At 33.9% G+C, this 12,447-nt stretch overlaps 1 long non-coding RNA gene across 1 annotated transcript; it reads left to right on the plus strand.

Moving 5' to 3' along the window:
- The first annotated feature begins 622 nt into the window (after positions 1-622).
- LOC135155901 (uncharacterized) lies at positions 623-6,191 on the plus strand. Its single transcript, XR_010295024.1, has 3 exons — positions 623-713; positions 3,843-4,058; positions 4,383-6,191. It is a non-coding gene; the product is annotated as an uncharacterized LOC135155901 (long non-coding RNA).
- Positions 6,192-12,447: the final 6,256 nt, after the last annotated feature.

Below are 12,447 nucleotides of genomic sequence, written 5' to 3' on the forward strand. Positions count from 1 at the left end.
AAGTTGTTGAATTTCGGTGCAGATGACTCTAAACTTTGAACTTGTCTTGATTTTTTCTTTCAAATTTGAAAACATCCAAATATGCCTTTATATGAAAAAAAAATTCCTATAATAAATTGACATATCTGGTACTTTTTCTCCATTGCTATATTTATATTCGCATTGGCAAAATCATCTCCGAACCAACCAATCTGTTGCATTATGTCCAATGACATATTATACATGTAGGTTGGTTAGGAATCGGTGTGAGTATAGCATTCACTTGAGATATGCCAAACATGAAGAGTAAGACCTTGCCCTACCTGGCAGGATAAATGTGATTGTTTGCTATTTGCATTCTGAGTATGATATTTATGTACCATGCTTATCACATTATATGCTATTATTCATATCTTGTGCTACTTACATTTTGAGGTTTATACACAACTTGAATCGCATCATTGATAATAATTATTGCCACTTGGCAAAGACCTGTTCATTACCATATGTGCAACCATGGTAAAATTCTAACTACAATTAAGCCAATGATTGCAGCCATTAATAAGTAAATGGAATCATGCAATTGACTGTACAATTTAATGGCCATTATTATTTAATCCTTCTTTTAAATTTTATTTTCCAGGTCACTTTCTAGGCAATCATACAGTGTTTGACTTCTTACGGAAAGCAGGGGTTGAGGTCTTCAATGTACCAACAGATACACCACTTAATAGGTAGGCCATTTATTTCTTTGTCTTAAAATATTATCTATTTTGTTTGTGTTTTTCATGATACATGCACATAAGTTTCCCCCTCCATGTGACGTCACTCATTAGCGCTAATTCTGTGAGCTTGGTCGACCACAGTAAACTCAACACTATGCATTTGTCACTCTGTTTCTCTTTCAAAAGGTATTACAACCCTCAAGTTTTCAGGGATATCATTTATAGTTCTATTGATTTATTCTTATTCTTCCCCGCGATTGGGATCCTTCGTTCAATTAAATATTTCTTTAATTTTTCAATTCTCGTTCATGGACATGCTATCTTGTATTAGAGTGGTTGATCCAAAGCCTCAGTTCCAGCCGCACAGAAACGTTGTTAGCGCTAACAGCAGGCCATGCAGTCACATCTTTTGGATTGTGATGTCAAACGTTGATCCAAGATGTAAATAGCATGTTGTTGTAACATGGGGCACCGCTGCGACATTACCGGGTTGCAACTGAGGTCTCTGTTAGCGCATTGTTAGCGCCAACAACGTTTCTGTGCTGCCAGTACTCAATGGCCATTGATGGCACTGTGTGAAATTGTATGCTTGTCCCATCCCCTTCAGGTCACAAAATCAGAATTTCAAACACTCATAATTCTGTTATTCTTTGACAAAATTTTGTTACAATTGCATCATTTTCATCAAAATTTTCCTCTTTATTATTTTGTTCTTTAAACCCACTTTACATCAGGGTGAATTTCTTTCTCCTCAAAATATATATGGATGGTCATTGATAATGGTTAGCACACGCCGGTGCTGATACACAGCTGTATTCGAAAAAGAATCCTTTCCAGAGCTTCATTTGTGCGCTTTCCATGAGTATTTCTTTGTCCTTTCTCATTATTGTTGTTTATAAAATGTTATGGATTCCTATTCCTTTGCTAGTTTTCAAGATGTTTTTAACCAGAATACATTCTAAATTCAAACCGCTTTGAAATCTAGCTGCTGGAGTTGAATGATCTTTTTTCTTGTGTGAGATGGAACCTCTTAAAATAACCTTTTACAGTTAAAGCTGTATCATCTCCACAGCCCTTTATACCCCTTTCTTCTCCCCATTTACGCACACAATACAAGGGATTATCATAAATTCCAATCACCTTTTTAGCTTAATGGTAGTAGACAATGTTTAGGTCTCTATTTTGTTTCAGAAAAGAAAGAGGGGGGAAGGGCAGGGGTATTTAGAGCCATGTAGCTTCTTGGCTTCTTTGTCAGATGCTGGTGTCCCGATTTTGCGTTAGAGTGGTGCGACATCTTTATGGTTGCACTTAAAAGCTCTCATTGTGTCGTCGTTTAGTTGCGCCTGGTTAGGCCCATTCAGAAGCTATCCGTTCTACTCGCTCCGGTTGCATTCAGCCAATTGTCGGGGCTTTGTTTGTGGTGCCAAGCCCTGGCGCGCTCGGTGCTAGGCGCGGGGCTATCTCTAAGCCAATGTCTGGTGCTAGCAGCACTGCCACTCGGTTGAAAAATTTGGACCGGAAGCCTTACATCAATAAATGAATAAAAATGCAATAACTAAAACAAGGTTAGCTGCCAGGCAAAGGCGGGGGGGGGGGGGATGGGGGGAGTCAATGGATTGCAAAGAGAAATGTCATTTTTTAAGCAGAATTATTAATAAGATGGGAATATGAGTATATTTATATTTTTCCCACATCCAAACTATTTTTAAAATGTTCTTCTTAAAAACAGGTTCATACATTCAAATCAAGTATAATTATACATGATATTTTTTTAATATATCACTAATATTAAGGTATATCATACAGAATATGTTATTTATATATTCTAAATGTAACACACAATTAAAATAAGGAATTTTATAGATGAATTGCACAGAATTCACTATTCATATTTTACAGATCATTAATATATACATATATATATAATTAACAAGAGCATGGAAAGATGATGGGCGAAATGTTAAAGTACAATAGAGGATTATAATTTGCCAAAACTTTGCATGTTAGCCCATCTTTAAATGTATTAATGGTGTACTGATAGTTTGTCTGAAGATTTCCAAAAGTTTTCCCCACTTGAATTGAAACATGTAATCCTGTCTTTGCTATCATGCAGAATCATTCTCTTACAATATAAATAAATTTCTGTTTGTTGGAAATGTTGTTTATGCAAGACACGGTAGGACTTATTTAGTGAAGACTCAAAAGTTAACACCGGCTATATTCTAACTGATAATTTCACAAAAGATTTCAAATGGAATCATGAAAATCCAGTTTTACACATATCAACCCACGAACAACGGCAGGAAATCCTATTATATTCTCAAGAAAGCTTCTCAAGAAAGCTTTCTAAGAAAGTTTTCCCTTTAATTTGAAGAGAGGAATGTGGGAAATACTTAAGAGGATGAGGGGTTTGATATAGACCACAGAAAAACCAAGATACTTCCACCTTTTCCTCTGAATTTGTTTGTACAAAGAGAATAATGTGGTTACATATGCTCATGAATAAATCAAGAGGAATACAAATATTGGACTTCTGTTTCTTATGCATGCTTTTGTATGATTTTGAAAAAAAAAACAAGACGAGAAAATTCACTATTTGATTCTTAAATGTTTTTAATGTGTGTGTGTGTGTCTGGGTATGTGGAGTATCCATGTTGGAAGAAATATATTACAAGGTTGTGTAATTATTGATTGTAATTATCGTAACGTTAGTAATTCTAACAGTGTTCTTATACACTGCTCCGGATTTATCGCATATAACTATCAACTGTTGCAATAGGTATATAACTGTTAATTTTTTTTTACATCTTGCTGTTACATGTCTATTGTTGTATGGTTTAAACCTCGGTCACATTTGCTCTACGGCGGCCGTACGGCGAGTCGAAAACAGCCATTTTATTCATTTTTATTCAAACCACCTATATGTAGCTGGTACAAAAAATGTTGAAACGTCTGTTTTCAACTCGCCGTAGAACAAATGTGACCGAGGTATTATTTGGCTTTTTGTAAATCAATGGCAGTAAAAAAAAATGATCATAAAAAATGATCATGATTATATATACATGTAATGACGGTCCCTCCATGATAATAATCTTTTTATTCATTCCCTTTTCTTGATTTTCTTTCATTTTACTCCAGTTCTAAAAGCTCGCACAGTTCAGCGGACGGTGGGGAGGGTGAGGAAACAAGCGAGGGCAGCAGTCGCAAGCATAGAAAGCGGGACAGGAGACGGAAAAAGAAGAGGCAACGACTAGGAGAGCCAGAGATTGGTCATGTTATCTCTGTACCTGTTCCGGTTAGGGCGGAAAATAATAGACAGTTCAATGAACTTTGGATTCCTTTAGAAAGGATAAGGTAAATAATCACTTAAGCATTTCTTTAGTAATTCCCCATGGCAATAAAAAAAAAAAAAACTATTGTAACTATATATAATTGTCATAGATATGGTGGCTCAATGGTTAGTGTCTGCCTCATAAACTGTAATTGAAGTTGTTACCCTGGGAAATTAGATGGTAATCAATAAATTTTCAAAATCAGAAAAGAATAGAAACAGGAATATTTATATTTGGTTAAGTAGCAAAGTTAGACAATATTTAATTGCAGAATTTATTACTTCAAGTAATTATACTACATTTTTTACATGTTTTACATTTTTCTTTCTCCTTCTTTATCATCCAGTGAAGTCCCATCAAGTAGAAGTCCTCAAAAAGACAACAGTCACGTCACGGCGAGGCCAACGCAAATATACGCAGCCCACAACCTTCCCAGCGTCTCAGCGGGCAGTGGGGGCAGCAGACAGTCTGTCTCTTCTATTCTCTACCTCTCACTTGCATTACACATAGTATTGTATATTTTAAGTCGAGTAGATAGATAGTGTTAAACCATGGTGTTCATAGTGTATGGTGTTCTGCTTCAGAACCAATAGGTCATAAATCCTTGATTAGACTTAATGCCTTTTGCCCCTAATATGCAATGTTCACAACCGGGAGTATTACATGAAACACATAGTTAGTTTCACTGGCTTTTGTTAAAAGCTACCGAAATCCTTGCATTTGATTGGCAATTTGCTAGTGAAAATTACTATTTCATGAAACACTCCCCATATCATTTCATCTGCCAAGTGTCAAAAGGACATTCTGGAATACAGAACGTCCTTGTGCCACTAAAGAAATGATACGTGTATTGGTAACTTGGCTATTGTCAGGGGATAATAGATAGAGAGATATATATATTACTAAGGGATATATTAAGAATCATACATATATATATTTATATTTTTCGCTAAAGTACGGCTCTATGAGTTGTATTTGATTATGCTATGGTGCAAGAATGATGTGATTTTTTAACTTGTATGTTCATTTATGAAGCCTGGGGTCTGTTTCATGAAAAGTTAAATGTAGCAGGCATCCTCTAATCAATGTAGAGATATGTTATATACCATACACAACTTAAAAATTAACTCTTTGTGAAACTTTTCCCAGAAATAGCTTCTGGGGCTAAAACAAAAAAGAGTAGATTGCATTTTCACATTGTAAATTTGTTTTCTTAAAGTCTTGTTCAGACAAAGCTCAATAACGTTTACTGCTGTGTTTACACAGTGTATCATATAGCATGTTGTGCCGTTCCTGAATAAAACCTATTTTCTAAAGCTAATCATCATATACTCTCTAAATTGGCAATGTGATGAAAGTTAAAATGTTTAAAACTCAAATAGGTAACTTATCATTATAATTATGCCTTTTTTCATTCATTTTGATTGTTTTATCCATATTTATTATTTTTCAAACATATCAAAATGAATAGAAAAGTATTGATTAATGCCAATTTAAGGAGCAAAGAAAAGGTTATCCTGGACAGTATGAAAATTATATTCTCTCTCTAGCTCTCTTGGTTGATAAACATGCACTATACACGTTGTCATTACCATTTGTCCAAGTTGAGAAAACAAACCCATGAGACTTCATATTTTGTGCTATCTTTCTAACAAATTTGATGACTCCATTGATTTTTTGCATCCACACGGCAAAAAACACATCTTATGCTGTGGCCGCATTTGTTTCCTTGCAGCATATCCCATTCGCCATGGAAACGAAATGTTGCAAAGCATTATTGCTGAGCCCGTCTGTTCTTGTCTGAACAAGATTTTATTTGAGAACAAGAAGGGCATTAGTATGTACTATTACACAGTACTAATGCCCTCTTGGCTCTAAGCAGAATATTGTTCTTTAAACTGTGCCCAATGTATGTAAGAGTACTATTTATTGCAACACTGTAAATAAAACAGCACTGATGATTGCAACGATGCACAAGGCAGTATTGCTTATCATTTAGTTATTTAAAAAAAATGTTTATGCATGAAGGCAACTTTGACATGGGACTAAGATGAAATTAATTTAGAGGACAGTACAAGAAGAAACAACTTCACTTTGTGTTTATCATGTGCTAAATTCCACACATTGCCAACCTATTAAACTGTGCTAAATTCTACACTTAAACTCACAGACATTATTGTTATTCTTTCTGTTTTGATATTTTTTCGCCGATTGATAAGTCTAATTTGTTTTTGAGCTATGATGTATTTGGTATTTTCTCAGTTGTATATCCCATATGGAAAATTATCCATATTGTGCTGCACTCAACCCAGGGGATGTGAATGGGTACCTTACAAGATTGATATTTTCAATGCATTGAGTTGGGAGCAGCAGCTCGAGCTAAAGCCCGGGTAATAATAATAATAGCTAGCATGTGGTGCCAATCCTGGTATTTTACTGACTCAACGCCGGGGGGGGCCACTTACATTGACGAGTGGATACCATGCGCGACCAAAAAAACACGTAAAAAGGATGTCTTTTTCACGATAGGGCACGTTACGTACGTAACGTGATAAGGGTGTCAAAAACACAAAAATAATGAAAAAAGGGTATCTATTTCGCTAGGACAATTACGTGTTTAGGGTCGAATTTGCGGGGATGATAAAACAAAATTAAAATGTTTTAGAAAGGATGTCCTTTTTGCCCTAACACTTCGTGTTTAGAGTCCAATTTGCGCGAGGTGTAGAAGGTGGGGTCGTACTAAACAAAACAAGGTAAAGCCGACGACCGAAGGACCCGTAACAATAAAACATTCCTGTACTTGTTTAGGGGTTCATTTCAGGGAATATTTGCCAACAGTATCGTTTTGTTTCCAATACTTGTTAAGGGTAGGGTTTCACACGCCAATACTTGTTAAGGGGTGCATTTTCAGAATATGGAAATTACGTGTTTAGGGTGCTTTTCGAGACCCCATGGTCGCGCATGGTATCCATTCGTGAATGGAAGTGCCCCCCCCCCCCCCGGGACTCTACGATACAGATACAGATCCAGCTGTCCATTGTATCCTTGAATAGGCGTTATATGAATCCAGTCATTATTATCATTATTTATCATATCGACAATTCTCTGAGATTAGCTTTGAAAATAAAGACAATTCTTCTGTCATATTTTAATGTCACATGTTGAGTCTTCATGAAAATATTGTTTTTTTCTAGAGGATATTCGTTCTATTTTTTTGTGTCATGACGTTGACATCTCTGGACAGGTCTTATTCTTTCTTGGTTATATTTACACAATTTATCTTGTATACATTATGAAGTTAGTTTCTCTACTTAACACCACCATAAAAACTCTATAATCCTGGCCAAGTATCAATACCTCTTCTCAATTTTTGACATTCATTGTTTAGCGTTGTCAATCAATATCAGCATTAAAGCACATCATCTTTTTCTCTTTCTCATTTAACTGTTTGTGCATGCAGTGTATTCATGGAAGTATAATAGTATGCTATGTTTTGTCATCCATTTCTACAAATTAATGTAAATGCAGTGATGTCATTTAGACTCCCTTTATATTCATGGTGCTATGGTCGGAAAGGAATGTGTCTAAAATAAAACAAATAGTTGCCAAATGAACTCTTTAGTTGAACATTATTCAGGGACTTACTTTTTTTCTATCTGAAAATGAAATTATACTCTGTATGCTATGTATTTTTTTCTCTCCATTCATAAATTTCTGAGGATATATACTTATGCACCTCATACCAATATTACATGTTTTTCCACTATAGATTTTGTACCCTTGAAAATTAACAGGTAAATCATTATCACTTGATAGCTCTCATGCTTTAATAGGTGAAATATTATCCTTGACAAATAAATATCTCTGGATATTTTGATTGTTAAATGATATTCGGAATTTGACAGATATATACATTTTATATCTTAACAGATATGTTATTTCTGGAAAATTAAAGAGGACATATAACTAAATCCTATAAATTGACACCAAAATTTAGAATATGTAGACCTATTATTAGTACTTGTATTCAACAAATTCAAATATATCTTTGAAGTTTAACAGGTAAAGTTAATTTTTTTTAATCAAATTAATATATATTTTTGTTATTATACCTTGATACATTTAACAGAAAAGTTATTTAGTTTTGAATTTGTCAGATTAAACTATATCTCCTGAAATTTTTACAGATGAAAATGTTATCTCTTGAAATATAGCAGATAAAATGTAATTCTGTGAAATTTATTAAGCAAATGATATTTCTAAATCTACAAGGCAATTTTTTGTCTCTTGACACTTCGTAGATATATTGGATTATCATGGTAGTGTACTGACAATTTTCAGTGGTAAAATGACTGAAATGTAACAAGAGCTCCAGGTCTTAGGTAACCTGTTCATATTACTTCTTTGTGGGTTTAGAACAGACAACCACGGGTATCTTCCCCAAGGCGTTTATTACAAGAATATAAACAGGGTTTTCAGTGATTATGCAAGTATACATTATTCATCTCATAAGTTGCATAAGTTGGTCCTGTTATATTCTTCTTGAATCAACTTTATCTCAATACATATTCTGCCAAATATCTGACATTGTCAAAGAATTTGTTTTGCTATTAATCTTGAACTGAACAGATTTTTTTTTTCATTTTGGTATGAAAATCTTCCAAGGATCCATTTAAAACTTTCCATGATTTCGATTGGCTTAAATGCAAAGATACTTTGAGAGCACGGGGCTCAGACATAAACGTTCAAGTTGATTTATTATGTTGTCTTTGGATTTCAATAGTTGAGATATTTTTTTAAAGGTTAGTTTTCCCAGTATCCCCGTTGGTATGATTTAACTGTGAGTGCATATTCGCTATGCATAGAAATCTCTTGTGTTAAGGATATCTGAATGAAAAATAGCCATTTTCTTTTGCTTAGATTGTACTTTCTTTTGAGAGTTGCTCCTAAGTTTAGGCGTGACAATTACCGCAAATTTAGTTCAGAAATATCTCAACTTCAAAACAAAAGTGTAAGTGCCAATTGTATGAGATGTAGTTGATATGGACAGTATTATGAGACATGCATTACTTATATTTTTGTAAGAAATTATTTGTACATATACCCAAATGAAGATAGATTCTGTAAAAAAAAAAAGAAGAGAGAGAAAGGAGAGAAAATATCGGAATAAAAATATTGAAATATTTAATATATCTGACCCATCTTTGTGCTTCTTGTTTTTAACAGTGTAGCTATATGCTTTCAGTGGAAGGGTTGGATATAACTTGCAATAGTAATTAGTATGTTTGAGAGACAGATGTGTTGTGGCACAACGTTGTTTGCTTTTAAGGTGGTGGATTATGAAGTTCATGACATAATTGCCATGATATATTTGATAATGATCATGATGATGGTTTAGTGGTGGTGATGACTGTGATGATATCAATGTTGATAGTGATGGTGGAGATGATAATAATGGTTATAACAAATGAAAGTGATGATGATGATGATGATGGTGGTGGTAGTGGTGTTGGTGGTTAAGGTGATGATGATGATGGTGATGATGAAGATGATGGTGATGATGAAGATGATGACAGTGGTGATGATGGTGGTGATGATGATGGTGATGACGATGACAATGGTGATGATGATGATGGTGATGATGGTGATGATGATGGTGATGATGATGGTGATGATGGTGATGATGATGACAATGGTGATGATGATGGTGATGATGATGATGATGATGATGGTGATGATGATGGTGATGATGATGATGAAGATGATGGTGATGATGATGAAAATGATGGTGATGATGATGGTGATGATGATGATGGTGGTGTTGTTGGTGGTGCTGATGATAATGATCATTATCATGATCATGCTTGCTCATTAGCATTATTTTTGCATTCTTCATTTTTTCACTTCTTTCACTTGCAAGTTTCTGGGTAAAATGTTTCTAATATTCCCCCAAAACACAATAGTAATGATGATAATGATAATAGATAAATTATTTTTGAGTAAATAACATCAAATAGAATAAATAAATAAATCAAGAAATTAAAAAAAAGGTTGCACAAACATGATTGGTGCAGGGTAATTTTTCCCTGGAATTTTTTTTTTTTTGGTTTACCAATAAAAGTTGTAAAAACACTTTTAAGAGGTTGGGAAAAAATGTTGCATTAACTTTCTGGCTATTTCAACCAAGGCTCTCTAAAAATTGTAACTTTTTTTCAAAATCATTTATGGGAAGCATGTGTTTCAAGAAAGAGGTTACAACTTGAAACACATCCTTCTCAAATAATCCTCGGTGGACCTTATATTGAATGTAAGTTTGACGTTCCCTTAATAAAACATAATATATGGTAACTGGTGCATTCAAGTACAAATGAATAAAATGGCAGTTAAAAAGAAATAATCCCCATCGCATCTTCCTTCAGCTGCTCCAGTGACATTTCAGATGGGGTGGAGGTGTGTGTGTGTGTGTGTGAGGGGGGATGAAGGAGGCAAGGTATTGCAGTTTATGTCACACTCTTGTGCTATATGCTATAATGTACTAGTATATCTGATATCTTACATGATTATGACAAGGGGGGGGGGTATTTGTAGGGGTAGGGATTGTTCATGTTAAACTCTTGGACTATTCTGACATCTTATATGAATATAACAAAGATGGGAAACGAAAAGGGAGGAAAATGTATTTGGGGTATTTACCATGGCAAAAACTAAACAAATCGGAAAAATAATTTTTATAAAAAAAAGTATGATGAATTTCATTTTCTTTCCTACTACGATTTCAATATCATTCTTCTATTTACTCTTACAAAGAAGATACGATTATGACAGGTGAAATTTAGGAAAAGAGGTTTGACCATAAAATCGTATCCATCGATTGATTCTTTTGCGAAAATTATAATTTGACGTTGTTAGCTTAGTTTAGCGCCCTCTTACTTCCTTGACACACTCAACTTGTAAATGTACAGTAGATGCAGATGTTGAATATCAGAAAAAACACTATTGTAACTTAAATTTCTTTTTCACTCCCTACTCGAGACTGGCATTTATACACAAAATATAATGAATGAGCAAATTAAAGAGGGTTCAATCTTTCAATGGAGATACTTCTTTACTAGATTACCTGTTTCACACATGATACAATGTCTCATTTTTATCTGAAAAAAAAAAATCAAACTTTGAAAATGATAAATCCTCAGACTTATATGCTAACATTCTGAGGAATTTTAATCTCAACATCATTTATAGGAAATTTCAAATGCATTTTCACTTTGAAAGTGTCATGACAACAATGTATTTTTTAAATTCATAACCTAAACAAGACAATTGTGATCATTAATTTAGTTGAATTTTAGGTAGCATTTAATTAGTTTTACTCTGCTTTTATTCCAATCAAGTTAAATGAAATACTACTAAATTTTATATACAACAACAATAAGATCTATATTTATTGTCATGTATGTCCCGATTAAGCAGTTATGAGCAATAGCCTGGACTTTTCTTATCATTATGATGTGAACGTATAATATTCTGTTCCTTCTTTGCATGGAGATTGACAATAAAATGATACAAACAATAATCATTACAATGAATTATTTTTATATAAAAAGTATAGAGCATCTATCCAGCCGCTAACTAAAAATAAAAGGCTTCAATAAATAAATGGAAACATATGTAATTTTTGACGGTTTCTGTATGTTCTAACTGATATAGGACATGTTGAACAGATGTACAAGTAGTAAAAGACACATGTGTTGAAATATATTACAAAATGATAGCCTCCTGGGGAATTATGGGAAATATTTAATGGCATGTAAGACAATTTACAAAATAAGCAAAACCAAGAAAATGTCTCCTTGGATTTGGATTGTTCTGTTGAAATGTGTCAGGAATAAAATGTGAAAGAAAAAAGGCTGTGGATGGGTGTGGGAAGGGGTGCTGTTTGATAAAAAAGGTTTTGATTCAATGCTAGAAATTAATGAGAAAATGCTATTAGCAATGAAATCTGCTTGATTACTTTAGCTTGTGAAATAGCTGGTAACTTGATTTTAAATAAAAGAAAGAACCCCCCCCCAAAAAAGGAAGAATGTAGATAAATTGTAAATAATTTGGAAAAGAAAGAAAAAAGTAATATTAAGGAGAATACCTTAACTTCAATATAGAATTAGACTCGTCAGACCGGATTCCATTTCTCACAAGCTGTGTTTCTCGGGTGTCTTTGTTAATATTACTGCACATCTTATTCTTTCCTCCAGTTCATCATTCATCCCTCCTCTCATTATCCATTTACTCATTCATTCTTCATTCATCCATCCATCCATCCATTCATATATTCATCATTTGTTCCTTTATTCATTATAATTCATTTACATGTTACTTTTACTGTTTTACATCAATGGAGTCATGCAGATAAAATA

Source organism: Lytechinus pictus, chromosome 11, assembly GCF_037042905.1.
Source record: "Lytechinus pictus isolate F3 Inbred chromosome 11, Lp3.0, whole genome shotgun sequence".
In the NCBI taxonomy this organism is placed as follows: Eukaryota; Metazoa; Echinodermata; class Echinoidea; order Temnopleuroida; family Toxopneustidae; genus Lytechinus; species Lytechinus pictus.